Raw genomic sequence first — 6,582 nt, 5'->3', positions numbered from 1 at the left:
TTTGTGTCAAAAGCTTTTTTTGGTCCACTAAGGCCTAGTGCCCTAATGAACAACATGTCACTGACTGTGAATGTCTGTGAAAGTCACTAATCAATTACAACAGGCTTCAGGACAGGCCTAAAGCATGAGGCTAACATTATGGTCATACCTGGGAACCTGGCTCCGGCTACCTGGAGCCCCCCTTATGAGATGCGGGTAGGAGGTCCTGCTGACTTTGGTGGACAGTACTGCTGTCCGCAACCCGCAGCCCCTCCCCTGTAGTGACCCAGAGGCCTGGAGAAATGCCGCTTCATCCAAAGTCTCCAGGAAAAACACGCAGGGTTCCCAGGTATGATCATGGTAAGGGCAGCAGGGGGCTAGGGTTCATGTTTTACAAGAAAATAAGAAACGATCCCAGAGTGATATAACCTAAAATAGGGAGTTTAAAATGTGTTAGTAACTGCCAGGTACCTTAGGTCCTTGTGACCGTAAGCGCTGCATAAATGATTGGCTCTATATAAATAAGAGATAACAATGTTCAAAACCATAAGCAGAGGGATAACATGATAAAATACTATTTAGAAGCAAGACTGAAATCGTGGCTATGCCGCCATTGTTAACTATGTAGCCTGTGTTCTACCAAGCTGCAGAGCTATAGATTTTGCTGGAATCACATAATCACATGATTTTTTTAGTGCTCTCAGTTATGGTAAATGTGGGAGATAATCACATACCAGAAGTGTTTCTCAATTCTACCGCAGTATAGAGTTTCATACCAAGTGAGTTCAAAACAGCCTACATACGCATAATGAAAAAATCTACAAGGACAGACTTTCATGTTGTTTAGAGAAACAGCATACAGCCGATTCAACAGCATCTGGACAAGCAGGATCCCCGGGGAATTTAAATTAACAAAGATTAAGATTAAGTAACTGAGCCAAATGGCAGCGCTGCTGGTCTCAGACATCTAAGTACCCCCAAAAAACTAATAACCTCTCTGATTAATTTTCTTTGAACTGTGGAGTGTTGAGCAGTTGGATGCCATTCATTTTAAAAACCCTTTTAGCGGGTCGGTTTGAGCGTTTGGCATTGATCTGAACATTATGGAAACAAATACTGAAAGGGCGTACAGTCCTGGATTTTAAGCATTAACTGTAAGGGCTCCATGACTAGGCCCAGATCAGAGGGCTACCTATAATAGGAGGCTAACAGTGAGGATAGCCTGCCTTGAGTGCCTTGAGTACTGAGGAACCATTGAGTACTTAAACTCGATCCCCTCGGAGCTTCTTATCATCCTACTATGTTGACCATCACTCGAATCCTCCGGGTCATGGGGTCCTGACATACCCCACTCCCCGCCCATTTCCCCATGACATGTCAGTGGAACCGGTTGCAAAGTCAGCGGGTAGTCCTGGCTGCGTCCCATAAGGGTAGGCTCCAGGAAGATGGAGCACAAAAGTTACAAGGTATGTTTAGTAGTTGCTACCCTCCAAGCTCTGTGAAGGGCCCTGTATAGGCACCATCATTGCTCATGGTGGAGATTTAGTGGTCTGTGGGGGACAATTTAATGATGTCCTATGGACTTTCACAAACCTTGTCACAGACACTGGTGTCCTTGCACGGACACTTTGCCTATCACTGTGTGGGAATGTGGCACTAGAGCAGGAGCCAAGAACACTATAGTGCACTGAACAGCCTCGTTGATCATGCACTTTGGAGTTTGTTTGTGTCCCAAAGCTCCCTTTTGTAAGCCTGGGGTGAAGCGAGGGAGCATGAATGAATAATGCTGGCTCGGCCATTCGGAAACACAGATCTCAGCTTGTGTCAGGTGGACCCTTAAATAAATACCTCTAAAATAATTATACTAACTAACACACACAAAAAAATGGATTTAATGAATTTATTAAGGAATGCCATAAGCTGTGGTGGAGACCATTCCTTTTTTTTTAAAGTTATGTAAGCTTTTGGGACAACATGTCACTTCTTCCGATCAAGAGACCTTTGTTTATAAGCTCTAATCTTTTTCTATATTGACCCAATAAAAGGTAGCAACTAAAGACTCTGCTTCCTTAACCTTAAATATCAGCAACTTGAATCTGCAGCAGCCGAATGCAGATGGCCAGTAACACTGCACTTCATCTTAATGACACAGAAAATTGCTTCTTTCAGTTATAAATCAGACAAATTAGGGAGGTGGTTAATTATCTTTCTTCCCAAACTTTTAATGAAAACCATGCGAATGGCTGCCAGCTCTACGCGGAGATGAAGTACATTGTATTGTTAGGAATGGAAATTACAATATAAGCAGTATATTCCATCCTCCTAAGGATAAAAGTTGAAATAGTTCATATCATTTTGGCTAAAAACGTCCATTTTATTTTATCATTCAAAATCAAGTTGATGCTTTATTTACCAAAAAGATGTTCCTTCTAGGGAAATGTTTGTAGATACATATATATATATCATATGATTTTTTAGATAACGTTATCAATGCAAATTTGCCACACTCCATATGCAAAAATTATTATATGTTCATTGTGGTAAAATCCCAGGAATAGTTGGACTCATTACCCATATGCTGATCAGTATGATTCCGGTTCACAAAGGGCCACGTCATGTAAACAGCAGAAAAAAAGAATGTTGACAGGATCTGCTGTACAAAAAGCTTTAATGAATTGTTAAGCAATTTGTCATATCGGTATTACCCCATAAACCATGTGTTAAGATGATTCAAAACAGAAGCCATTAAACTAATGATTGCCATCTAGCATGTTTCGCTAATGTTATATGGAAATAAAAATGTAACCCTTTGAGTGTCAGGGGTGCTAGTGGATGAGCTGCTTGGTGGCTTAGTCAAGTGTAAGCGTGTAAATGTGTGAGGTCAATAAGGTCTCTCCGTCTCCACTTTAGTCCAGTAGTGTAAATTGAAGGAACAAATTAGTACAGCAATTTAAAAGAATACATTTTTATTGGACTAACATTCCATTTTAAGGACAAACTTTAGGGTATCAATGTCTCTTGATCAAGTCAAAAACAATAGGGTTGGTTTTGTCTACATAAAGGGAGGTTGATATATATATATATATATATATATATTATATATATATATATATATTATATATAGAACATATTGTTAAGCCTCACAAATCCTGCCATGCTGCAGAGTCTGAAAACCACGGATAAAATGTAAACATACAGAAACAAATGGTATGGGAAGTCCTCCTCGGTATAGCTCGCAATCTGGAAGGGGGTTGGAGGGGAACTGATTTTGGAGAAGTAAATGCTTCTACGTGTAACATGATCCAGAAACAGACCCTAAAGGCTATGTTGTGTTTAAAGGTGAAGTGGCTCTCTGTTTCTTTCTTTGCCACATCTTTCTTTTTTCTTTTTGGTCTCTGACACTCTTTAGCTCTCTCCAAGTATTTCTCTCTGTTTTTCTCTCACTTCATTAACATTAAATGTTCTCTTGCATTAAAACAAAAGTCTAGACTGCGCCCCCCCATACACACTCACAGTTACAGGCAAAGATTTCCTCATATGGAATGCCCTGAGCTTCAAAGTATATTTTAAGTAGCATCAGACACGAATCAGGCTTTTTGAGCCACTCTTTAATGAGATCACAATTTTGACATATGAACTGAATTAAATATCCATCACAGCATATCTTTTGAGTATCCTGTATAAGCTTCTTCCGTTGATTCCAAATTAAAACCTTCTCTCTCTCTCTCTCTCTTTTTTCTGTCTCTATCTCTCTCTCTATATATATATATTTTACTGTTTTATATTGCAGTATATATATTTTTTTATATATATATATATATATACGCGTAATCAATTTAATATATAATATTTTTTAAATATTTATGGTTTGCAGAAAAAAAAAAAGCAAACGAAAAACACTCGGAATGACAAGTACAGTGGCTGAAGTCTGACTTCTCCTGAAAGCAAACTAGAGTCCAGTGATTTATTTAGACAATGGAATGCATTGCTTATTCAATGGCTCCTAAGTTCAGACAGGGAGACCACAGTGGAATTCCAACTCACAGCCCAACTGCATGTTCCAGTTTGCCAGAAATATGCAGTTACTTTTAAAAAACACTGTTGAAATGGCATGTTTGTAAAAGTGCATGGGTTTTTCTTTAAATGCTGGAATTTATTGGTTTTCGCATATGAGTTTTGAGGAATTTTGTTTAGTGGTAAATTAAAAAGTTCAGTGTGTGACGGGTGAAGCTTTTTCTAAGAGGGAAAGAAAATGTGAAATATGGTAAGAAACCTCAAAAACTCGCATTTGGAAGCAAATTATATTAGCGCCTTACGCTCTAACTACACTCATCTCTTGCGCCTCTGCAGGGCTGATTTAGGATGATTAAGTGGCCCTGGCACATGAAGCTGGATCAATCATCCACACACTGCAATCTAGCAGCCCTATTGGCATACCTATATATCATATAAAATAATTTAATATCACACACAATAACAACCTGCTACCTGCTCTGGTGAGCTTCCAATCTAAGATGGGGTAGTTGTGGCTAATCTTTACCACCTCAGCTATTGTAATCTAAAATTCTCATAATGCGCAGGTTCATGATGGTCTGTAGCTACTACTACCATGGTCATATCATTTTTACTAATAATAGGTAACTAACCCACCAGGAACCCCCTTGCCTGAGCCAACTCAGGCAGTCAATGGGGATGAGTTAAGAAGGTATTGGGGTGGGAGAGGGGAAAGGTGGGGAGGATATTTTGCCCGCATCGCGCATACCTTCCCGGCTACCAGAGAGGAGAATTCCCCGCAGCACTGCGGGGAATTCTCTTCTCTGGCAGCCGGCGAACGTCCACCGGCCTCCACCCGCTGCCCCCACTAGACACCGGGGGGGGGATATGGGGGACATAAGGCTTTTCTGGAGGCAAAGTGCTATGGTATGCCTTTAAACCCCCTTTATTCCACTCTGCCTCCAGAAATGCCTTTTAACCCCCTATATGCCTCTCTGCCTCCACAAATGCCTTATACCCCCCCTATATGCCACTCTGTCCCATGATATGCCTGAGTGGCATATAGGGGTATAAGGCATTTCTGGAGGCAGAGTGGCAAGCCTGGGGGCAGATGTGCATTACTGTGGGGGCAGGTTGGCAAATAAAAGGAAATAAAAAAAAAAATACCGTATTTGCTCGATTATAAGACGACCCCCCAAAATCTGAATATTAACTTAGGAAAAAAAAAGAAAAAGCCTGAATATAAGACGACCCTAAAGGAAAAAAGTTTTACCAGTAAATGTTAATTCATGTAAACTATTTTTTTTAAATAAAAGCTATGATTGAGAAAAATATTTTTTTTTGTTTTTATTTCCTTGTATTTTCCAACCTGTCCCCCAGTTATGCACATCTGCCCCCAGGCTTGCCACACCAATATGGCACTGTGGCCCATGATATGCCTTTTAACCCTCTATATGCCAATGTGCCCCATGGTATGCCTTTTGACCCCCTATGTGCCACTCTGCCTCCAGAAATGCCTTATACCCCTATATCCCATTCTGGCATTTAGGGGGTTAAAATGCATATTATGGGGGAGAGTGGCATATAGGGAGGTATAAGGCATTCCAGGAGGCAGAGTGGCATTAAGGGAGTTAAAAGGCATTGTATAGAGCACTCTGCCTCCAGAAATGCCTTATACCCCTATATGCCACTCTGGCATTTAGGGGGTTAAAAGGCATATTATGGGGCAGAGTGGCATATAGGGAGGTATAAGGCATTTCAGGAGGCAGAGTGCTCTATTAAATGCCCCTTTAACGCCACTGCAGCCGGAAGGAGGTGGAGTTGGCAGCGGGGGTTTGTCTGCGTCCGTCGCGGATACCTTCCCCGGCTGTCAGAGCGGCACCGGTGCGGGGAACTCTGATCTCTGACAGCCGGGGAAGGTATCCGCGACGGACGCAGACAACCCCCGCTGCTAGCCACACCTCCTTCCGGCTGCAGCGGACGTTGTCTACGCGAATCGCGTAGACGTCAACCCGCTGCCCCGGCAATACAGCAGGAAGCACCGGTAAGTGTGTGTGTGGTGGGGGAGACAGGAGGATCCAGGTCCCCTGCAACGGTGCGGGGGATCTGGATCTTAGTCTCATAATCAGACCTCTATTTGAGGTCTGATTAGAAGACGACCCCGATTAGAAGACGAGGGATATTTTTCAGAGCATTTACGGTATATTTTTCTTAATCATAGTTTTTATTAAATATGAAAAAATTGTTTGCATGAATTAATATTTACTAGTAAAACTTTTTTCCTATCGGGTCATCTTATATTCAGGTTTTTTTCCCTAAATTAATATTCAGATTTTGGGGGGTTGTCTTATAATCAAGCAAATACGGTATTACGATTTTGGTGGTGTCTTGAATAAGAAAAAATCAATGTTGTGCAACTTTTTTAAAATAAAAAGAAAGCACATAAGAGCAAAATGAAAGGTAACTAAAATGTGACCGAGTTGTAAGCAAGATGGATGAGTTCTATATTTATTCAGTTTAGGTAGTGGGAGGACATCCAGGAGGACACAGTCAAAGCACAACTCAAGACATGAAGCCAAGTCGATAAACAGATATGAATTTGGGCTTCCA

This window comes from Sceloporus occidentalis, unplaced genomic scaffold (genome assembly GCF_023333645.1).
Source record: "Sceloporus occidentalis isolate IW3139 unplaced genomic scaffold, rSceOcc1.0.p SCAF_210, whole genome shotgun sequence".
NCBI classification, from domain to species: Eukaryota; Metazoa; Chordata; class Lepidosauria; order Squamata; family Phrynosomatidae; genus Sceloporus; species Sceloporus occidentalis.
The sequence above is the reverse complement of the archived record's forward strand: the minus strand, read 5'-3'. Positions refer to the sequence as shown.